Source organism: Ursus maritimus, unplaced genomic scaffold, assembly GCF_017311325.1.
Source record: "Ursus maritimus isolate PB19 unplaced genomic scaffold, ASM1731132v1 scaffold_5, whole genome shotgun sequence".
Lineage (NCBI taxonomy): Eukaryota > Metazoa > Chordata > Mammalia > Carnivora > Ursidae > Ursus > Ursus maritimus.
The window spans coordinates 16,561,748-16,586,680 of NW_024426663.1; the positions used below are offsets into that span (position 1 = coordinate 16,561,748).

At 39.1% G+C, this 24,933-nt stretch overlaps 1 long non-coding RNA gene across 3 annotated transcripts in view; it reads left to right on the forward strand.

The window, feature by feature from the left end:
* LOC103672171 overlaps nucleotides 1–23,143 on the forward strand; it is a 140,934-nt gene extending 117,791 nt beyond the window's left edge. For all 3 annotated transcript variants that reach the window (XR_005832403.1, XR_005832402.1, XR_005832404.1), the window contains one exon: nucleotides 21,814–23,143. This is a non-coding gene — a long non-coding RNA (uncharacterized LOC103672171). The remainder of the gene's footprint in view (nucleotides 1–21,813) is intronic.
* Nucleotides 23,144–24,933: the final 1,790 nt, after the last annotated feature.

Sequence of the window (24,933 nt, forward strand, 5' to 3'; positions counted from 1 at the left end):
TAAAAGCCCAGATATCCATCAACAGATGAATGGATAAAGATGTGGTATGTATACACAATGGAATATTACCCAGTCATCAAAAAGAATGAAACCTTGCCATTTACAACGATGTGGATGGAACTAGAGGATATTATGCTAAGTGAAATAAGTCAGAGAAAGACAAATACCATATGATTCCACTCATTTGTGGAATTTAAGAAACAGATGAACATAGGGGAAGAAAAGGAAAAATAAGATAAAAACAGGGATGCAAGCCATAAGAGACTCTTAACTATAGGAAACAAACTGAGGGTTGCTGGAAGGGAGGTGGGGGTGGGTGGTGTCATTGGGTGATGGACATTAAGGAGGGCACTTGACATAATGAGTACTGGGTGTTCTATGCAACTGATGCATCGCTGAATTCTGCCCCTGAAACTAATAATACACTATATGTTAATTAAATTGAATTTAAATGAAAAATTAAAAAAATGACTGTATCTGACATTTTTGATTCTTGTAATGGACTAGATTTTAAACTCTGGATACACAATTCTGCCCAATGTAAAGCACAGGTATTCTGACAAGTAATAATAAGAAATAAGATGTAGTATTTTTATTTTGTAAAACAGTAGGCATACATATAGTACCCATGCAAGGACCCGGAATATAAGGCTGATTTAACAACAATCAAATTTTAGTAGAATTTACTTGATTGTTATATCTTCCTTTTCGGCTGGAATATGGTATCTTAAAGATCAAATTACTCATTCTGGGAACAAAGACTTTTGAAAGCTGTCAGCTAACTGACAGTTATGATGAGCATTTATTTCAGGCTTATAAAACATATTAATCAAACTTGTTCACAGCATGGTGGTCCAAAGAGGTTTATTTTATTTTTGAGAGATACTTTGAATAACTGAAGAGCACTGGTAACAGGAATGCAAAGCTACAATATATATATATTTTTTACTTCAAAATGAATAAATACTTTTTTCAGGCTTAAAGAATGAAGCATATTGCAGGAATCTGTTTATTACAAGACTATTTGCAAAAGACCTATGCACCATTCATTGAACCTTGAAAAACACTTGAAAATATGGGTTGCATTTGCAAACTTCAGTGTATGACATGGAAAGCTGGCAAGCTGCCTGGCTTCTACTTAAAGGATTGTCATTCTGGGAAAAATAAATTTCTCTAACTAGACAAAAGTCAATGTTTTCATGTTTTACTGCAATCAAACTGATAGAGCTGACAATTTAATGTCTCAACACTTAAAATATCTGTGGATAATCAGTTACCTCAATCAATCATAAACACAAATCCTTCTATTTTCGAAGCTTGTGTGTCTGTGCCTGAGATATAAAACAGTTTGGTGAGGCCCTTCCCCCACAACACCTCATCATCTATCCCCCACCATCTTCCCAATATTCCTGATTTGTCTTTAGCTATGCAGATATTTATACACATTATGCATCTGGAAATAACTTTTAACAACTCAAGTGTGATCAAATTTAGAAACTTTTCTTTCACTGTCCTGTTTTATTTAATTTTTATGTGTAGTTTATAGACTGTATGCCTGTCAGAAAAATGTGGAAGTGTGCTGGCATTCCGGCTGAAGACATCATTACGAGTGAAAAAAATGCTCAAGGCTTTTTCAAAGCGGGTGCTGAAACATACATTTCCTTTCTCTGACTCCAGGGGATGCTGGTAGCTACCCCAAACAGACAGGTATTTTGGGGTCAAATGGTGTTGTGTTGGCCCGTTAGGATTTCCTGGCAAGCACACTGAATGGCTCACTTCTGGAAACTAATCATAATGGTGATGATGATAAAGCAAGGAAGGTACTGACAACGACTTAAAAAGCTGCCTGAGGAATTGGATTCCAGGTTGCTCTGCATTTGGCAGAGCTGACAGGTTCAGTTCACTGAGCTTTGGTATTGATAATGACGGGAAACTTCAGACAGTTTTAGAAATCTGTTTCTATTAAGATATGCCATGGTGTTTCTGCAACTCAAGAACAAGTTTACTGGGGCACACCATTCTTCTTTCAACATGGTAAGAATTGATGTGAGTGGTTTTACATTCCTAACAGATAATTACTCTGAACACTCAATAAGCCAGATTCCTTGTTTGAAGTATTCTTTTATATATTTTTGGTATATGGTGTATATGTGGGTATTTGTATATATAGACATATACATTCACCACCACTGCTTCTTCTTTGTTTCTTTGATTATTTGGGGCTTTGCAATCAAACTAAGCAGAATTTTAGGACCCTTGGGGCAGCATCTTTTAGTTCCCCGTCAGGCTACGTTGCAAAACAATCAATCTTGCTCTTGCACTCACTTGGCGGAAGTGCCACGACACGAATTGTGCAGTGCTTTACTCTTGCCATGAAGCCTGGGTGACAAAAGTTTTTACAAGAAGCTGACTGTATTTGGGGTTATGAATATGCAATGACTCTCATTAGTATTGAAGCGCCAGAGCAGGGGCTGACATCCCCCGCCACTTTGAGTTGCTGCAGAATCGGCTAATGAATTGTCTTGCTCTTTCACGCACACAGTCTGCTGTTGTGGCTCCTAAGTTCCAAGGGGAGTTGCCCAGTTTGTGAAGACCATTGACTGCAGAAATTAATTGTCAAGAACTACTCTTGATTTTCTGAAATAATGTTTAGACAGTGCTTAGATTGTCAAAACAGAAAAGTGCTGAACTTTGCATAAGGTAATATCATGAATAGGAAAATTTAGAAAGAGGCACGAAAATGTATATATGTTCTTCTGTTCACCACTGCGTGTAGATATGCTTCCATCTGGATCATTGTACAGTAAGTGCATCAACGTATAGGTGAAATCAAATCCATAGAAAGCTGGCATTCTTTTGGTTTGTCTATTATCCTTCTAAATAGAACAAACAGATGATAGGAAATTTCCAAAATGAATAGGGTTGAAACACAAAGCTATTCCATCAACTCTTTACCATATTCTTTCTTTCTTATTCCTCATTCTCTGCCAAACATTTTGCAGCTCATACACATACCATCTTTCATGAATATGTTACTGATAAGGATATGTTTCTAGCCACTGATTAAGATATCTGAGCTGATTTGTAGTGTGTAAGAAGATGCAAAAGTGTGCAGAAACCATTTAGAACAGTCCCTTTTCAGCAGCATAAATTAAATGTGTTTTTCCACACCCCTCCTCCCTTGAAATTTCCTTTCAACTAACAGAGAACTTCCATGGCTTGCTGCATATTGTAAAGAATGGATTGAATTGAGATGGGTAATATATGCTAAAAGGTAAGGGATATGTGTAAACTGTGCAAATAAGGCAACGAACAAAGAGTAAGTCTTTACATTAGGTGTTTGTTCTACAGTCATTTGTTTTATCTGTAATGTAAAGGCATCCCTGGCAAAGAAGCAGATACATTATTTTTGTAGAGCTTTAGAGGGTAGTGTTATTATAATATTTGTTTGACCCATTGCTGGAAACAGGAAAAAACTAAAGCCCAAGAACATATACACATAAGAGTACCAAGTATGAGTATAGCTTAAAATAGATGCAGTCTGACAGAAGTGGCCCAACTATCATATGTCAAACACTTGTTACCTATGCTAGCCTTAGTAACTGCACATGACTAAGAACAAATCAGTGATAAAATCTCAAGAAAGATAAAACCAGTCTGGACCTTTGCAAAGACCATCAGTCATTCTACAGACCTGTAATGTTATTTGTTCAAGTAATCCTTGGCTTCCTATTTAATGGACATAATACACTTTCTACTCCTAGATCAAAGTCACCAAGGGACATCTTTTTTTTTTTTTAATTGGACACATCTTAGAATCAATGAGATCTGATCACATAACAATTAACTGAATTATTCAGTTGTATTCCTAAATGTGCATTCTTATACTTCACTATCAGCATAAGTCTTAAAAACTTAGTGTTTTAAAGTACCTGTATGTAAAGGACCTTTATAATTACAAGAATTTTCTGATTTCTCTGTGCTGTTTTTTTAGGTATCCAAACATTTTTCATCAAAAGGCAAAAGGTCTACCTGGGTAGGTTAAGATAATCACATTCCATATTCAACTCACACAGAATACACTAAGATTTTTAAATATAAAAGTGGAAACAGATCAGTTGAGATAATTATATCTAAACATAGAGTATTAAAATTTAATGGAAATATTAACCAATATCTGTTACTATGAATATGAGAATCATAAGTGAAAATATTTTAGTTTTAATTGCAACTATGGTAGTTTTGATTTGGCTCTGTAATTAGCAACTGCATTCTAGACTTTGTGACTGCTGTGATAACATTATTTATGGAAGGTTTATCCAAGTATAATTTGGTGCTTGTTGCTTTTATTAAATGTTGAAGTCTAATGAAATAAAATGCAAAAACTTGTGCTTCTGAGACCTGTGCTGACAATCATTTATCATACCTTCTTTTCTATACACAACCACAATACATTCGTAACAGCAGGCAAGGCAATACGTTAGGTTGTTTCTATTCGTGTTACGTTAAGCAGTCCTGCTATATACCTGCAATAGATCTTGGGCACTTACAAGAGACCAGCAAATATACATATGAATTTAGGCTATCATTTGATTCCTCTTTCTACATTCTGTAGCATACTTACCGTAATTAACATTCTGATATAGTTTTATGAATTGGACCAAGAATTGGAGTATTCAGTAGGAGACCAAGCTCAAGGAAATTAGAGACACACGCTTGCTCCAGTTTGTTCCCCGGCCCCTATATCTTCCTCCCTCCCACACATAGACTCACCTCACAGTGGGGAGGGGAGGGAGAATGAATGAGTTGTTCAAACTTTGATGAGCTTACCTAAAATATCGCCAGCAGAAGTTATTTTAATTTGAACATGTATGTAATTTTGAACATTATATGTAAGTTTTGTGCTTTATGGTTTAGTATTATTTTCATTTTGATTTCCAGGTGGATGGGGGGGGTACCATAATTTTTCAGTCTTTAAGATCTCTGGAAGTCTTGATCTGAACTTGAATGACCAATGAATTTACCATCAGCAAATGCTTTTACATTTTCTTGTCAGTCATAAATTAACATTTGTTGAGTACAATCAGGGTGCTGGGAGTGAGGAGAAGTGGATTAGGAAAATACAGAAAGTAGAATCCTGGGTGTCAGGAAGTTTATGGTACAGATGGTATGAAAGATTGCAGGGGAGATAATGGAGATTCATTTACAGGGCTAGGTATCAACAAATGTAGATTGATTTAGTGAACAGTAAGTATGTAAGTTTTTCAGAGCTGCCACTGAGATTTGAGAACATTCTCAAGAAGGGTAACTGTAGAGACGTCTTATAGGAGTCAAGTTCCTACTTGGATTTTGGAAGTTTAAAGATTTTATTAAAATGTATTAAAGCTGGCTTTACTTTGAAATGACTTCAGTGTGTCTAAAACTTACTTTTTATTGGTTTCAGTGGTAACATTTCCTTCAGAAGTGGTACAGTTTAAAGCTTAGAATTGTGTGTTTGTCATGTGCTTTTCATTTTTCTCACTTAAAAAATTATATTCCTAGAAAAAAAACTTGTTTACTATACTGCTTTTAAATGTAATAACTAAAAGAGTGAGGGAATATTCATTAAAAGATTAGGGTAACATTATTTTGAACAACCTCTTTTCTTCCTTAGCTTTTTCCCCAGTAATCTTACCTAAGTAGATGTATAAGTGTTGATTGCATATTCCTATATCACCACAGATAGTCATTATATACCTTGGGGAGTGGGAAACCGATAGTCCTTGATTGGTCCTTGAAAAGTGATACAACTGTCTAATAGTAGCCACAGTTCTGGCTCTCAGTAACACTGTGAAATTACTGACTACCCCTTACTTACTTCCACACTCTTCCCTCTCTCCCACTTTCCTCAGATGTTAATGAAGGTGGCTTGATGTTACCCCCACCCAGGTGATTTGCTTTTCTTACAGGAGACCCTGGGGTTTGATGTGTGTTAGGTATATGGTAGGCATAGTGCTAGGTGCTTTACATAATTTATTGCAACATAGATAACTGAATGTAAAAGAGTGGTGCAGAGAAATATAATAAATTGTCAGGAACACACAAGTAGCTAGGTCTTGAGTCCTAGTGTTTCAGACTCCAAAGCCTATGTTGTTTGCACTACAGCAAAACATTTTAAGACCTAGAATAATCTATGCTGGAAGTTCAGGCTTTGTGCCAGTTGCACAAGAAAAATGCTTCTGTCTGGGAGCATTGCCCTGGTGCCCTTCAAATTAGATGAGGTGGATCTAATTAGTCCTACCAACTCATAAGGCCAGTTTTGTATAGTTGCACCTTAAGTTGTTTAAATGTAGGCTTATTTGAAGGAGATTTAAATTTTTGTTTTGAATTTATTCAATTAAATTCAATTTAGTGAACACTTATTGAATGCCTGTTCTTTGCCAGTCACTGTGCTCGTGGTACAAAGACTGTCTATTTAGGGAGATGTTATAACATTATCATATAATGCACTGAGTGCTGTAATAGAGGCATATGCAAGGGATCATGGGAGCATAGGAGGGAATAATTCATTTGAGGAAAGATGTCAGTAAATGCTGTATTTGGGCAGAACCTTGAAGGACAAGAAATGAAAAATTTGCCAGAAAGACAGAAAGAGGTTGATAGTTCATTTCAGGTGATGGGAACAGCATCAGCACATATGTGAATATGCCTGGCGTGTTTGGGATATGACAAGAGTGGTAGATGGTAACGATGGTCACAAATTCTTCCCTTTTCTGCATCCGAATCCTGGCAATGTGATATTGAAGTTTCTTCCGTTAAGAACTGAAGTCTGTTTCCCCATCACTGCATTTGGTTGACCATGTGACTTACTTTGGCTGATGGACACTAGCAAATGTGAAACCAGTAGAGATTTGAAAAGTGCTTATGCACTAGGGATTCTGTGCTTGGAAGCCTGAGACCGTATTGTGATTGAGCCCAGGTTATCTTGGTGGAGGATAAAGTGGCCACCTGCAGGAAACAGAGGCTCTGGCTGACATCTCTTAACCACTAGAGATGTGAGTGAGTTCATCCTGGACCATCCAGCTGATCCATCGTTTGACCATAGACACATGGGAGAATCCACAGGAAATCTGTTGTCAGCCCAGACAGAATGACCCAGGTTATTTGTATAATTATGAACTAAATGTTATTTTAGCCACTACATTTGGAGTGTTTTGCTATGCAGCAAAGCTAATATACAGAGGATCTGAGTAGTGCTGGGAATGTGGGAAGAGGCAGTGGCTGAGGATGAAGAGGACATAGAGCATTTGCAACATCATGTTGAGAAGTTTAGGTCTATTTTGTAGGACCAGACTTCCCAAACTTCATTGATTAATGTACCACTTTTATCTCTTTAAAAATTTCTGCATATTCCCTGAACTAGATTTTTATTTAAATTGTCTGATTTTTATACCAAAATTTATTTTAAAAGCAAAGTTAATATTAAAACCTCAGTTTGATGTGTTACTTCTACTTTTCTAGAACTTAAAATCTATAAATATTTAAAACATTGTGTGTTATCAAAAATCATCTTGTATATCATGAGTGCTGAATTCTAGGATTACCTACTTTAAAAAGTATGAATCAGGAGCCTGTGGAGAATAATTTGAAGTAGAGAGGCTGCAGTTGGGAGGAGTGAGGAGGCTAGTGCAGAGGGCCAGGTAGAATATGGCATGTGGTAGACAGATTTAAGATGTGTTCTGGAAGAGAAAGGACCTGGTGACTGATTTGATGTATGTGGGGTGGAAATAGGGAGTGTGAAGTATCCACTGAATGGATACTATTAAGAAAGGGAACAGAAAAAAAGATAGTATGATGTTGCACTGAGTTTGAGTTAGTAGATCATTTGAAAACAGAAGTCCATTAAGCATTTGTATATGTGGTTCTGAACTTAAAATGTTATTTTTGAAATCATCATCATATAGGTGATAGGTAGTTGAAGTCACAGAAGTAGGTAAGATCAAGAGGATGTGTTTAGGAAGTGTTTAGTACAGAGATCTTCAGCTTTTTTTTTTTTTTTTTTAATCCCCAAACTCTTAAGACGTGTGATTTATCCCAGCTGGAGATAGCGAATAGGTTCATATAGGTGAAGATTCTCATATGGGGGTAGAAAGCATCATATAGTTTGAAAAAAATGAAAAGTGTCTCCCAGGTGATTTTGACATACCACCCTTCACCCCTTGTTGATTCAGAGTGAAATGAGGACAGTGCTGCGGAAGAGGAATTAGTAAAAAGGGACAGTGGTCTGAGCAATCTACCTCTTTAAGAGGGAGAGAACTTTTACAGGAGCGAAGGAACTTTAAGATGAAGGGGTGAGCCATGATACTAAATTCTTCAGAGAAATCCAGTAGTATGAGGATTATTCTTTAATCAAAACTGGCTCATCAAAGTGTAGTATTGGCATATAATAGGAGCACAGTAAATGTTTGGGTGAATGATTTATGTAGAACTGTTTTACATTCAAAACATTCCATGAGCCTTGAGTATTCAAATCAGACAGGATTTGTAATCGCACTGTTTTGGAATTTAAAATCAATGTGGATTGTAAAATATTTTGTTTCTCTGTCTATGGTCATTGTCTTAGAAGAGTTCTCACTTGGGCACCATAGTCCTGATCATAGTGCAAAGCTATGTTTGAGCTTGTTTTCTCTTTTCTTTCCCTTTTTTTCTATCTTCCTCCCTCCCTCCCTTCCTTCCTTAAGATTTTATTTAGAGATAGAGAGTACAAGCAGGGGGAGGGGCAGAGGGAGAGGAAGAAGCAGGATCCCCACTTAGCAGGGGCCCCCTGTGGGGCTCGATCCCAGGACTCTGGGATCGTGACCTGAGCCGAAGGCAGACGCTTAACCGATGGAGCCACCCAGGTGCCCGAGCTTGTTTTCAAGAAATGAGAGTCACCATCTTTGTTATGGCCACTTCACATGTGGGCCTCCTCACCTTTGCTACCCATGGTTCCCAGAAGTAAGTTATTTGCCTTATGATGGTTTGGGTTGATGGGATGAATATCTGTGACTGGCAGAACTGGAATGTCATCAGCCTATCTTATTCTCAGGTAATTGTTACGTTCATATCAGCTTTTAAAATGGTTGTTATTATTTTTTAAATGACCTAAGTTCCGACCAGGCTTTCCCTGCATCTCAGGAAAGGCCCTGGATCGGGACAGCAGTTTCCTCAGACCGTGATTGGATGCCTGTGCATCGCGCTCAGAGCATGCTCAGCAGCACACACTGGTTTGACATCTGGCAGTCACGATTCCTGTGAGATTGGCTTCCCTGCAAATGTGCCCTGAAAGCATCCCTGCTGTGCCCCTTCTGTCCAAGTGTAAACACATCACAGGAAATGAACAAATAAAGACCCAACTTTTCTGGAAGGAATCAGGATCCCCTTACCCAGCTGGAATCCTGGGGTTTGGCGTCCAGCTTCAGGAAATTTGACTAGCCATTTGGGTAGAGGCTGTTGTCTTGTGGCACCTTTGTCCCTTTATGCTTCTAAACTCCCATGTGCTGTCCATAGCCTCTGTTCCAAGTCATCCAGCTGAGGAAGATTGCTTCAGGACCTTTAAATTTGAAATAAGGGTTGTCTTTCATTGTGCATTCATTAGTGCAGCTGGATTTAGTTATTTACAGTTGTAAATTTGGCATTGCATGTGCTGAGATAGGGGACTCATTTAAAACTAATTGAAGCAGTCTAAAGCTAAACCTACAAATAATTAAATATTCATTTCCACTTCTTTTCATGTGAAGATGAAAATATTAAAATAATCAAAATAGGTGTATAACAAGGAAGGTATCAGTATAAAAGAGGAAAGACTTTTCCCTTTTCCCTTATTGTCTTCCCAGTTCCATTTTTGCTGCAGCCTAAGGGAATGCATTTTTAGTAAAAATACGTGCACCTCTTTGCTTTTTATCTGCCTGCCACCGCAAACATCAGCTCAGCCCCTTTCAGACCCACTTCAAGGAAGCACAGACTTGAAAACTCTCCCCCTATGGTTTTGTCTGAACTGGCTGCCATTCTGCAGCACACACTGGATCCAGTTGCTGAAGTGGCGGAACCTGAGAGGTGAGCGAGCGAGCAGGAGTGAACACTTTGCTGAGTGAGTCAGTTGGGCCTATGTGAAAGGATGTAGGTGAGCCAGAAACTAATGGGAAAAATAGGGGGTCTTCACTATTTTGATGTGGGGACATCTTCTGCATGCCAGGGTATTTGAATATTTGGCAAACAGCTGGCTGGGCTCTGGGAGAGTGCCTCTTGATTCGCCTCGTCAGATGTTCAAAGATAAAATGAGGCAGCAGGCACGCCAGCTCATACCTCATAGCCTTGCAGTCAGTTTTGAATTTAGATTTGAGTTGTGATATCAATGTCATGGTGGCACATGCTTTGAGAAAGTACTTATAGAGAATAATTGAAAGATTCAGTGTGAAGCTTCTGAAAGCCATAATTTAAAGTCCCAGAAGCCTCTATATTACTTTCACCATTAAAATTTAAGGTGACAGAAGCCCAATTATGTATGGTTATTTTCTTAAATAAAATCATATTTCTACCCCAAGTGAAAGATTCATTGCTGCCCACTAATCTCTGTCAGGAGAACCAATCTCGGCTGCATCTAGTGTCCGCGGCAAAGACGGTTCCCTTTAGCCTGGGGACCGTGAAGCGACCCTGCAGAAGCAGAACTGGAAGCCCTCTGTGGAGGAGCGGGACTTGAGGAGGCTGATTTGCATCATAATCACCGATATGGCTCCTTTCTAGTGACAGCTTCCACACTGAACCCCATGCAGTATGACGTGAATAGCAGGAGGAAGCCCAAGTAGGGGGCTGTAGCACACATTTGGCAAAACCTGAATGATCTCAAAAACTGTCAAGAGGGGGCAGCTGGTTGTAAAGCTAAATCACACAGAGAAATGGAGACTTGGAACATAGCTTTAAACCCTGATAAAAAAAATAACTTTGGGGACTATTGAAAGATATGCAGCTTTTCCTTCTTTTATTAGCTCACAGGAATCAGTTTACCAGAAGCCTGTTTTTCAGAAGAATCAGTTTGCCAGAACTTCTGTGGCCATTGACACCATGGCATGAAAGTAGAGCAGTGGAATATAGAAACATTTCCAGTGCAGAGATTTTAGTTTCTATCAGTCAAAAGTATGGAGCCAGACTTGTAGACTATGAATCTTTCCACCAATTTCTTCTTCTTTCTGTTTGATCTTACTTTATATTGCATTGTGATTTAGGAAATACGATTTGTAATGATAGCCAGAATTGCGATGAGAAATTGCACAGGGCCAGTCAAGCTTAAAACCATTGTTTATTTATGAAAAACATTATTCCTTATAGGGTTCCCAGGGACGAGGGAGCATGTGAGTCAACTAATATTATCATGCACAATGTTGAATGATATAGAGAGTATATATCTATATTTGTATATTGCTTAGATAGCAATGTCTTTCTTATAAATAATAAACCACAATTTCTCAGAAGTTTCACAGTATGATTAAACATTTACAAATGGGTCTTGGTTCTGCTAAGTTGTCAGGACTTTAGCACAACCAGGCCCTATGGCACCTTGTGAGTTTAATTTTTGTTGCCTGGCATTAGCCCTAGATTCTTTTTACCCTTTTACAAAACCGGTACCATGCTGTGAACTCAACTTTCCTTCCTTCATCTTTGCCTCAGATCACTGTGGCTTTTCCTGTTCCTTCCCTTTTATTCATGTCGCAGTAAGAATTCACTTCACTTGTGTCCATGATTCTGTCACTGTGCTAAGACTCTTGCTGTAAATGATTTTGCCTCTTCCACTTTCTGTGTTTGACATTCTGTTGGCCTCTTCCTTAAAAAAAGAAAGAAAACTCCTTCCCTGTATTCCCTACTCTGTTTTCTTTCTTTCTTGTTGACTTCTTTCTTCCCTTTGCTTTCTCACCATTCGCTCTTTAACCCATTGTGGTCTAGATTTAGCCACGATAGGTACTACTTTCTCAAAGACTGTACTCTTCACTCTGCCCTAGAGGGAGAGAGTGACTTACCTGATGGGTAAATTTGGAGTGAGTAAGTGGCCCAGCTTAGTCAACTGCCACCGTCCTTTTACTTGAGAAGGGCCTGCTTACTAGGAGCCTACATTCTGCCTGAGGCTGGGAGCCCACCCCAGCCCAGCACTGTGGAGATGGACTGATTCTGTAGTGAAGACAGCTAGGCTTGTTTGCCTTTTGCCCCTTTACCTTGGTCTCAATCAGTAATAATGGATATATTCTAGCCTCTCATCTGTTTTATTTTTGTATCACTTCTTAATTTGTTTACGACCCAGGAGAAGAAGAGAATCTCAATTTGGGGGAATTGCTTAGAAACCTAAATAAATAAAAAATAGTGTGTACAAATAGAAAGTGAGTCTTCTTTCCCAATCTCATTTTCTAGAGGCTTGGTCTCTCTCCTTCTGTTTCTTTACCTTTGAGGACAGGAAAAAAGTCGCTGTCTGTAAGCCAGGAAGCAGCCCTCTACTAAGAACTAAATCTGTCAGCACCTTGATCTTGGACTTCCCAGCTTCCACAACTGTGAGAAATATATGTCTGTTGTTTCAGTCATTCAGTCTGTGGTATTTTGTTATTAACAGCCGAAGCTGATGAATTCTTTCTGATTTTTCTATGCATATGCAAATGCATGTATATGTATATAATAGAAATATTTTTACCTGAATATCATATAACAGAAATATACATAGCTATATATTTATACCTATATCTCTCTAAAACAGATATTTTTGTTTCATATAGTCTCTCTATATATACATTTATTTGTATACATACACAGTTGTATTTTTTCCAAAAATAGTAACCCACTCTACATTTTGTACTACACCTTCCTTTTCCCCTAACACATTTTTGTATCGGTAAATGGAAACCTGTATTATATTTTTAGTGGCTACACAGTGTTCAGTAGTTTAAGTGGACTTTAATAAACCATTCCTCAACTGCTGGCTATTTAGATCCTTTCACACTTTAGAGATTATCAATAGTGTTGCAGTGAACATGGTACTGTTTTTATTTTTGTGAACTTGTGCTAGTATTTCTGTAGGAAAGATTCCTAGAACTGGAATTGCTGCCTATCTTATAAGATTTAATTGATTAGTAGTGATCAGAGACTAAGAATGGGAAGGATTCTGAGAGAGCTCAGAGTTTATCCCACACTCCCAGGAAGGATGTTGTTTTCTCGCTCTGACTTTGAAAAGTTCAGAGAATGAGACTCCATTTTCTCTCCAGCAATGCCTTCCAGTGACTTGACATTGAAATAGTCTGTAAAAGAAATAGTCATAGTTATAATGCTCTGGCCAAGAGAATTGAAAGTGAAAGTGAAAGACTGAATCAGAAAGTAATACTTTGGTTTTTAATACTTTAAAAAAAATACTTTGGAGCATGTTTTGCAAACCAACCAAGCAATACAAGATAGAGGATTATCAGAGTATGGCAGTCTCAAATATTTGTATTAATTTCCATTCATGTGGTAGGAAGTTTATACTTTTATACTTCATGTAGTATAGCAATGGGAGATTAGTTCACTCTGGGCATCTGAGACTGCAAACCTATCCTTCAAGATGGCTCAGCACACCCACCCCCTTTAGCCTTGACTACCACCAGGAAGCACATGACCTATTGAGTCTAACCAACCTACAAATGATCTTAAATTGGGTTCCACCACCCACCTCACAGTGCATTGGGCCTGAAAGAATAGATGGGCTGGCTTTCACCTGGATTGTTTTGCTTCTATCCCAAGGCTGTTTCTTTTGCCTTGAGAGAGGCATATAACAGTTTGTTTACAAGCTGACCTAAAGAAAAGAAACAAAACAAAACAAAACAAAAAAAACAAACCATGATGCAACCAGAGAGAGCTATGGGATTCTGCCTGCTTCACACAGCTCTGTCCAGAGCAGGTAGGATTTGTTTGGAATCTTTGCAACACTGTGATGACCTAGGTGGGAAAATTCTGTGTATTAAGGACTTGGCTCTCAGAGCAGACATGTGCTTGACTGTCACAGCTTACACATTTTTCCCATTCATGGTGAATATGGCTGCATGTCTTTGTTAGAAACAAGTGCAGTGTGAGTAGCAAAGATGACCGTATTAAACATCCAGGAATTTTTACTTAATGTGCACATTTTATTCAACACTGCAGAAAGGACTAGGGCAGCCTGGCTATGTTAGATCATTTCCCTGCTCACCAAAGAGATTTGAAATGGACTTTTAATTATTATTGCCGATTTGCTATGGCTATATTCCTTAATATGAACATCTGATTAGGATTAATTTTCTTTAATTGATGAATATGGCACTTAAAATTGTAGAGTTGAATTTGTTACATATTGGCATATGTATGTACTGTATTGCTGTGTTTACATATGTATTTCGACTTTTTGCTGAAGTACAAATTATAGACACTTATCTGTTTTAGTTTTAAGGTCACTGTTCTTCCTTCCTTCACCTTTGTGTGGCTTTTTACCTTTGTTAATGGAGATAGAGGAGGGCTAAGTGACTATTAAACTCTTTTCTATATACAGTAAAACCCATTAACGTGGACCTCACTAAATTTGGAATTTATGATAATGAGAGCAGGGCTGGGTTAAAGTTTACTTTTGCATTGTCTCTGAATTAAAGCTTTACTGAGCTAATAAATACTATTAAATACAATTAAAGGGGGATGGCACTATTGCTTTATAAAGCGAGCTTTTCAAGCACTCTCAAAGGCCTTAGAGGGGTAATGAGGTCGTGTGGGAAAAGGCATAGTGCAAGGACGGTGCCACTTTCTATCTATGTGACCTTGGGCAACTTATTTGGCTTTTCTGAGTATCTTTTCCCTTACGTGTAAAACGGAGATTGTTTACCTAATTTATGGGGCTGTTGTGAAGGTTAGATAAAACGTATAGAAAGTGTCTGGTGTGAAGTACGTACTCCATAAATGGCAGGTTATAACTACTTACCTAAAATAATTGGTGAGCTAATTTCAGACACTTCTCATTTTTTCACTAAAGCAGTATTCTTCCACACTTTAGAGTTTTGTTAACCTAACCTGAAATATTGCTTTCTTATTATTATTGATTGAAGGAAACACCCAGCAGTTTGATGTGGTGATAAAGAACATGAGGTTTGGAGTCCAACAAACTCAGGTTTGAAAGTATTTCTGTAACTCATTAGCTACATGGAATTAGGCAAATTACTTAATAACTTTCAGGTTTTATTTTCTAATTTGTAAAAATGGGATGATAATACCTGCTCTAGGACTTTTATGAGGACTCAAAGAGATAATGCATGTAAAGTGTTCAGCCTACTGATTTTCATGTAGTCAACTCTCAAAACGTCAGCTGTTGCTTTTATCATGATCTTTTGGACGACAGTCCATACTTTACAGTTTTTATTAATTCAGACTCGTCTTCTTCAATTCACCTAACTAATAAATTTTACTTTTGATATAATCTCCATTCTAGATGAGGATTTTAAGTACATAAGTAAAAAATTATAGAGAAGCAAAATGGCTATATATAGGTAGGGTGAAAGAGGAAAGAATAATATTTTAAAAGTGGAAGCACAAGGCCTTAAGTTAGACTTAAATTACTGAATAGTCAATTTGGTGCATAATCTTTGTGTCCTTTATGAGAGGTCTTTAGATCAGTCAGAAAGAAATAGAACTCTCTCCCTCCCCGCCCCCCCTGCCCATATATATATGGTAGAAAGTGGGGATTGGTCACCAGCTCTTATCATTCATTGGAGAGAGTAGCAGGTAAGTCTATGTTCAGTTTTATTTTCATCTTTCCTCTATAAGTTTCCTAGGCTGTATGGATGAGAAATGTAAGCACTATAATGTCCTGCGTAGAGACTGTAATCTATCCTCCCCTTAATGACAGGCTTACACAGTTTGTCAGAATCCATCACCTTAACAGATCAGACTGAATTACTTCAATGGCTGGCAAATGGGTGGCACTTGTGGTGAAATGAAAGCAGCCAGGTGTGTGTGTTTATTAAGTACTCTTCAATAGAAAAAATGTGTTTTACTGAAAACTCTCATCCATGCTACTTTTACAGAAGCAAGAAGTGCCCATCTTCCTTTGGGAAAACATGAGAATGATTTTTCTTGAGAATCTGAAATACTGTAATACAAATTCACAACCCTAAACGTGTTATAAAAATCAGGGTTTTGGTTTGTTTTCTCCCCCCTATCATATGCACGCACAGTGGAACCTCGTAATAAAAACTAGAGGGGGCAGAACCATTGATGTTGGGGCAATGTGCCTTTGACTTTCTAGGGATGTCCAATTTAAGCAGATAATTCTTAAAAGTAAAGTCAGTTTATTAAGTTGACAACCAATGGTTTAACGTATAAGAATTTTCATATAAATACATTTGCAAGTAAGTAACAACCTTTTGTCAGACCATGTTTTCCAAGATTTGGGTTGGAAAATGTGATCACTCTAATGCACACCCTGTTGATTAGTTGCATTAAGCAGATCTTTATTAGAGGTACCTAATGGTTAGTTGTTAAGGTATGGCATTATGTGTCTAGATTTGGCATATCAACAGGAGCAGCAATAATAATAAATTTTTATTGAATTCTTACTATGTGCAGACACTGTGCTAGAAGCTAGGGGATACAATGGGAAGCAAAAAAAAAAAAGACACAGTCTCATGTTGCTAACAACCTATGACGTAGGTATAGACAGAAACAAATTCATAGAGTTTAAATAATTTGTCCAAATTTTGATAGGTAATAAGTGGCAGAGCTAGAATTGCGGTGCTGTATTTGCTACAGCAGCCTAGCTTATGTTTTGGTTAAGAGATTCCAAAATATAGTGGCTTAACAAGCTAGAAGGAGCTCCCTGACATCGTGGAGATGCCGTATCAACCCTGGACTGCTTATGCTTACACTGTTGAGTAAGAGAAAAATAAACTTCTATCTTACTACTCAGCTATCCCTGCATGTTGGCTTCGTTCACATGTCCAAAGATATATAATCATTCTTCTCTTTTTTAAAAAGATTTTATTTACTTATTTGAGAGAGGGAGAGCGCACACAAGCAGAGAGAGCGAGCGCGCACAAGCGGGGGTAGGTGGGAGGGGCAGAGGGAGAAGCAGACTCCCCACTGAGTGGGGAGCCTGACACAGGGCTTGATCCCAAGACCCTGGGATCATGACCTGAGCCAAAGGCAGATGCTTAACTGACCGAGCCACCCAGGCGCCCTCATAATCATTCTTTGTAAAGGCATTTCCTAGATGTTGCACTTCAAACTTCTACTCACATCCTACTAGCTATACTTATCTTTCAGGAAGGTCTGAAAGTATATTTTTGTGGCCATGTACTTCTCAAAATTCAGGGGTTCTGTGAATAAAGGGAAAAGGGAAGAAGGGAGTATTAAGGGACAGTTGGCAGTCTCTGCATCACATGCTAATTAAGAACATTGTTTCAAAATGGAGTTTTGACCACAGACTTAGACAAGTGATGGATGATCTCATGACTTTGGGATATGCCTACATCCATTATACATTTCTTTCCAAGTAGTACACCAAGGTCATATATGTATACATATACGTATATATGTATATATATATATGTATATAGTATATGTATGATATATTTAAATTATTTAAGTGTAATATGTGAGATTTCATGAATATTACATGATTCTTTGATGGACTCTGGTCATCTACAAATGCTAATTCAAAATTTCATAATGCAAGAGATCCGCTGGTTTACTCTTTGGCAGAAAGCCTTACAAAACCCTTGGCATTTCTCTTGCTCGCATCCTCACTCAAAAAGATCTCAAACTCAAGAGACCTATGTTGTAAGAGATGTGTTCGTAGAGAGATGGCTTTATAGAAATAAAATTACTCTAAAGTTAGTGAAGCATGTATTCAATGCATAAATCACAAACAATCCTGACTCTGAACTTAAGAGTTTCCTAGAATTCCTGGTCAATTCTTTTCTTTTTTTTTTTTTTTAATTTATTCTTTTTAAGTAGGCTCCAGGCCAACATGGGACTCAAACTCACAACCCTGAGATCACACATGCTCTACTGACTGAGCCAGCCAGATGCCCCTTCTTGGTCTATACTGATAAAGTTTAGGTATTTACCGTAGAAAAATTAATAAGTATTGAGAATATTTATTGAGAATATACTTAGTAGTTATGTTGAGATGGACCCACAGATCCTTACTTTGGTATCTTCTGGGGCCACAAGAGGAGATAAGCACAGGATAGACCTCAAGTACATATACATATATTCTTGTTACCTAGGTGCTGCCCAACCCCCAGCTCCCAAACCCCAAACCCCAAACCTAATGCAGTCTCTGATGAACTCAGCTGTCCACATGGAGCTGCTTGGAAATATTGTGTCTTGAGCACAGATAAATGTCCTTGGTCCTTTTTTCTGGGTCCAACTGTCTAGGTCCTAGTTTACTAGTGGCTGGTTGAGGCAGGAGAAAAACAAAAAAAGAAAGATAATAGTTGAAGTTAGAGCTGGTCTAATTAGTTCGCCCTAAGCCTTATCTTGGGGAAAGGTTATTGGGAAGCATCTTCCAAGTGGGAGGCAGTTCTAGACCTGTTTTGCCTCGCTGGCCACATGGAAGTGGAGAAAAGCAATCTAAAGAGAGTGAGAATCCCAGGAGATGAACTCCAAAGAGGTCACAGCCTCTTTAAAGTCAAAACTTTGACCTTTTTTCTCCATACACCCAAAGCTCCAGCCCCAATTAAGAGGTTTAGTTGATTCCAGTAACTATATTCAGTCTCCTTGCCTCTTTTCCTTCATGGGTGTGGGTTTGGGGAGTAAGGATGGGGAGAAGCGGAAGTGGAACTTTTTTTTTTTTTCTTTTTGCTCTAGAAGGCATTATAACAAATACAGGACATGGCCTTTATCCCAGTTCTCAAAGAACTAATTTTCTGGGGAGCTAATGTATAGGAAACGTTTAGTGAAAACCAAGTACTTGAACTATGTGTTATTGATTACTCCAGAAGAATCCAGATAAGGGATAAGTCAACGTGGATTTGTTTCTTGGGGAAGGCTTTCTAGATCATGTCACAAGTGAGGTGCCAAAGGATTAAAGGAACTAACTAAGAAGGCAGAAAAGATGGGGTGAATAAAGATTCATAATGAGCTTAGAGGTCACTGAACCTAGTGCCTGAAGCAGAGCCTTCATTTTGGAGACTAGGGAATGAAATGGAATAGGAAAGTGGGATACTTCAAAAATCAGGCAGGGGTAAAGTTGTAGGTAGTCAGGTAAGATTTTTTTTTTTAAACTAAGTTAATATTAACCTCTTTAAGTTTTTATGGAACGATAAATTAATAAATTACTGACTAATTGCATGAATGAATAAGTAAATTGTATTGTAAAGATGTTGTAGATATTATAAAAACTAGCCTCTTAAGTAGAATTTGTCTAGGCTGGGAATATGGGGTTCCTACGCAGGATATCAGCAACATAGGTTGCCAGGGAGCAAGAGAAGTCAAGACTAGGTGTATCAGGGACTGGGAGCCTGGCTGCCCTAGGGTTAGCCAGCAGTCTAGTCCTCAGTGAACAAGAGGAAGTGTTGGATCTGAGGAGATCCAATTCATCAGGAGATTTGGTTAACTAGAATGTAGATAGCCGGTGCGATTGAGTCAGGAATGGTGGTGTCATGGAAGTTGGGCAATCGCATCATAGCTGGATTCCAGCAGGCAGCTGGAGTTCTGGAATAGAATCTGGGTAAGGGTAGTGTCAGGGCCCAGTGAAGTAGATTGAAACTCAGGGCAAGGCACAACGTCTTGAAGGAAAAAGGAAAGCTAGTCAGGGCAAAAGCCAGTTCCAGAGATTGGGCCAACACGTGTGGAGTTAGTAGGGAAATGGAGGAATGATGATGAAGCTGTGCAGGGTGAACTCAGTGCCATTCAGTGCCTGTGTGGCCAAGAAAGGAACACCATTCCTGCTATCTGGTGGGCTGAGCTTGCTTCTCTTTTGCCTGCCTGATGAAGATGTGCTGCAGGTCACAGATTTGCTGAGCCTCTCAAGTAGATTCTTTAGGGGCCCTAAAGGATCCATCCCCAGGTGAATGTTGGAATGAATAGCTGCAGGGAGACCCTGTGGAGGCAGCATCGCTTGGAAGGAGTTGAGACTGCAGCACAGGAGGCACAGGCATAGCTGGGAGCCTGTCACATTCCAGGCTGAGGAGAACAGGGCTTGTGAAAGGGGTGGGGAGGACTTAGTGGAAATTCAGAAGGAAAGGGGACTGCAAAAGACATTTCAAATTAAGAAGAGGCTTCAGTGACAGGTTTGATATAATGGATAGAGAAGGAAGAACCTAAAATGATTCCAGGTCGATTTTAAATGCTTGCGTAGTATGACATTTTTGTTTATGAGCCGAAGGGTGTGTGCTGTGTGTGTGTTTTTTTTTTTTAAACCAAAACCAATTGTATTTGACAAAAGACAAAAAAGTTATTTACAGCAGTGTCTTGCTCAAATAATTCAATGGGATAACTGTGCTTCTTCTCCAGGTTTATCTCACAACCCCACCAAGCTGAGGCTGCCCCATCCGCAGCCTTCCCATCTTGCACAAGGGGGGAATGCCAACCAGATTTCACCCCTCACCACCTCTACTGCTCAGTGCGCCATGGGAAGGAGAAGTCCCACCTCAGTTCGGGACACTTCCAGGGTCCCTTGCTATAAGCATCTTCCAACCCTCATACCAGACCTGGGCTCACAGACATGGTGGGGTGGAAGAGGCTGGGCAAACAAGATTCAAGATTAATTGAAGCTGCTGTGTTCTTTCTTTTCGAGCTGGGCCTCAGGAGGGTGAGGATCCGTTATCCCCTGGGACATGCACGGAGGGGGTGGGGTGGCAAAAGAGAGAGCCTAGGAAACTTGCTCACTCACAGAGAACAAAGTTCCCTCTCTTTAAATAACCAATCCCCATGCCCACAGCAATAGGTAGGCCAGGCCACTGAGAAGTCAGAGCTGAAGGGTGTTTTAAACACGTATCACTTTTGGCCTATTTTTTAAAAAACCCCAATAAATAAACTAGTAAATAAGTGTGTTAAGGCCAAGCTTGCCATGTGTTTGTTGACTTTAAATCTCAGCTGCAGTGGGTTTGCACTGAGACGATTCAGAGAGAAAGAGCCCTCGAGCGTGTGATGAGTAGACATGTTTCTTGCAAAGATGCTTTTCTTTCCTGTTCTAAGATAGTGTTAGTAATGTACGTGTGCCTGAGTATGACTGAAAAGCCTCAGGTGGGGCCTACCTGTATGTGTCTGTGTTGCTGGAGGTGCTGTGTGAAGTGTTCTTGCGTACCTCTTTTCCTCACCTGGCTAGTTCAGAGCCTTTGCTGACTGAAGAGTGCTCCTGCCTGGCCACGTCGCTTCCCTGCAGGAGGCTGTCTGCAGCTGTTGGTTCCCAGCCAGCCGCTTTGCTGCTCCAGGGCGGGATACAGGCATGGGCTTTACTCTTCATGAAGGGAGGGGGCTTGGAACTGCAGGAGGGGTTTTATTCCTGTTTATGGAGGTGAGGAAAGTAAATACAAATTCCTTACCTGGATAGGGAAACTTTGTTTTCAAAATGTACAGATACGTGGTGTTTCTGATTTTATTGGGCTTGGATCTGCACCTGGGGTGGCCCGGATTTCAAAGTCATTATTTCAGGTAAGGAAAGAAAACTTGAACCAGCATTATTACCCTTAAAAGAACCTGGTTGTATTTTGGAAAGGTTGGGCTAAATAATTTTAGTGATCAGCGGAAGACCAACTGTTGTACTTCTGAAAAGTTGTTCTTAGAAAGGCTTGGATTAATAATTTGTTTCCATTTTGTTCACAGATGTACTGTCTGTAGGACAGGGGTAGACTGAATACCTGCTTCACTGAATACCTGCTTCACAGCACCTTTCACATTTTCTTGTTGGAAAGACAACCGTTGGAGAATCATCTTGTTACCATCAGCAAAAATGCAAACGAATCAAGACATTAAGAATGCCACGGTGGCCGGCAGTTAATGACGCCAGCGTTACACAAGCTGCAGCAAAGTTTTCAAGACAGTGTGCCTCACCAGCCAGAAATCAGGGAAGATTGAACCTATCCTTTTTGTCTCAGCTGTTCCTTAAATCAATGCAACCCCTCCAAATTAATGTGAATTGAAACATGCATTGCCTTTTCAACTTAATTGAGTACTTACTATGGGTGAATCACTGCACAAAATAGGGGAGGGAAAATGAGGGAGCCAAGTAAGATGTGTTTCCTGCCTTCAGTGGATTTACAATTAGTTTCAGGGCACTTTTTTTTTTTTTTCTGCTGCTCTTAATTAAGTGTGTTTCTAAGATAGAAAACGAATGGAAAAGTGTATTCCGCAAGTATTTTAAATCCCTTTAATAAAAAACAAAACAATCTAATGTGGGCAACTCAGGACATCTTAATTCCATTTTTTTGGACTTTCGATAGGTAGGATTTATTTTATTGATTCTGTAAATATTTGGTAGACTTTAGCAATATTAACACATTAGAGTTGGAATTAATTGAATTAAATTCTTTTTCCCCCTAGGTGTAGATTGCCTGTTGAAAAAATATATTGTGTTTGTACGTTTCTTGCAGAGTGGGTAGGTGAATTACATCTGTTGTCTGTGTAGGCCTCTACCTTCTGTGCCCTAGGAGCCTGACATCCTGTGTGAGTTATTAGCATGGGGCAGGGGAAGATTTGGATCAAATTTGGGAATATTGTTCATGGACCCAAGATAGGGCAGGGATAGGAGCAAAACAGACCCAGGCAATGACTCTGTCAGAAAATTTGGCTATTTCGATATTTGTGTGTTGTCCTCTATGCTCCAAAATTACTGTACAGTTTTTTAAAAAACTTATTTCTGTTCTGGGAATGAGTCACGATTTTTCCAGTGTTAAGACACTAATATGACTATAGATACTAGACATTTTATGTAGTGGGTGTAGCACATTTCAGTATGTATAAAGCAACAATAGACATGTCTTTGTCTTGAGTAGTGTCCATCTGAGTGGAAAATGTGCCAGCTTTTTTTTTTAAACATCGTCAGCAGACTTCTTAATTAAGCTGCCAATATATACTGCCAATAGCACTGTGCGCCATTCGAGAAATGAATTGTGAAGTGCCGTTTCCCTCTTATTGAATAAACAATGTTGCTCCATATAAAGTGGATTTAAAGTGTTCTTTGAATGGGACATTATAGTGCTCCCTAAAGAATTTGATGAGAATTCTCATACCTTCCCTTCTTACTTAATTTCCAAAAACCTTTATTTTGGTCCTCAGTAAGGACTCTTTCTCATTTGACCAATGACTTTAGTAATATGATCCACCCTTAATAGGATGAATTGCCCTGCCCCCAAATTCCTGATGTTGATACTGAATAGTTGTTAATCTGAGTTATGGAACTATATTGTACTAAATTGTAGATATTTATTTCCTGTTTTGGGAAATGTTTTGGAGGGAGCATCTCTATATTCCTGGAACTTAGCACAGTGCCTGTACATAGTAGGTATGTGTTGAGTATACATTTGGTGATCAAAACGTGTAAAGTCGCTTTTTTCTGTGGTTCTTTAGGTTGTATAAAAGACAGAGGGGTCTTGTTAACACAGTAGCACCTTCATCGATTCACAGGCAATCCAGTTAGAATAAGTCCAAAATAACCGGATTCTTCATATTCAGTCTAGTCCACTGAGCTTCTTAATGGGTGTCTTGGATTCGTCAGTTTAGCCCTGTGATTTGTACTAACATCTACTCTGCTTCCCCTGGCCCTTGGCCAACTCAGTAGGGGCGGGTCTTTGGAGGGGCTGTTCTGCTTCTCCTCCTCTGGCTTGTCTACCACCAGAAGAGCAATCACTCTATTCACTGGGTATTCACGACATGCCAGGCGCTGAGCTAAGTGTTTTACACATATCCTCTCACTTAATTATCTCATTTAAACCTTACAGCAACCATTTGAAGTAGGTATTATCTACTGCAGAGATATGTATGTATCTTGCTTAAGTCATGGGGATCTAAATCCAGATCTCTTAGATTCTAAAGCCTGAACTATTAACCTCTCCCCTCTGTTGCATCCCAGGAGAAATTCCCAGTGCCTGGTGGTGTGGGGGCAGATCAAATCTGGATGTAGTCCAGATTCATTTCATTTGGTATTCCCAAACAGCAAACTGTCTAACAGATAAAACCCAGCAAATCACAGTTGTTTTGAGAATGGGGGAGGGCCGAGCAATTGGGAGAAAGCAAAGTTGGAGACAAACCAATTTGAGTCAAACCTTTAGCCTTTATCTCATAATGCCTTTTTTTTAACTTTCTTTTTTTAACATGGCCTGACACCATGTGATAAATCAAAGCCTGACGTAATTGACCCAGAATTGATCCCCAAATGTCTTTTGGGGGAACATGCTTTAACTCTAGTTGTTGATTCTGCAGAATAATTGCCACCCTAGAAAGGTAATTACATATGCCATTGTTTATACACATAATAGGCTCAGAATGCATATTCTGCACAGAGGGAAAGAGAATTCTGCTTGCACATTAGGGGTGTGTGCTATGTATTGTGTCACAATGCCACAAATAGCATTCGAACTGCTCCCTATTACTGCTTATTTCCCTAATGTGTGTGTGCGCGTGCATGTGTGTGTGTGTGTAAGGGTAGGTTAAAAGTGAGGAAGGAGATGGGCCATGGACGGCTGTTTGTTGAGCTGAGTGACCGTGATTTGCTTTTCCTTAATTTTTTAGTTTACTAAAACATCTTCTGGATCGGATTCATTTAGCCTGGTCTGGTAAAAGGACTTTTTTCTTCCTGCGTGGCATATGCTTATTAATGAGTTCTCATATTTCTTTCCATCAAGCGCTGTTTACTTTGTGGAAATATAAAGTGAGAATTATTCTCCACAGCATCCTCCTAAATGCTGTGGTTTTGACCACCCCTTTAAAGACAGCAAGCAGTCAGCT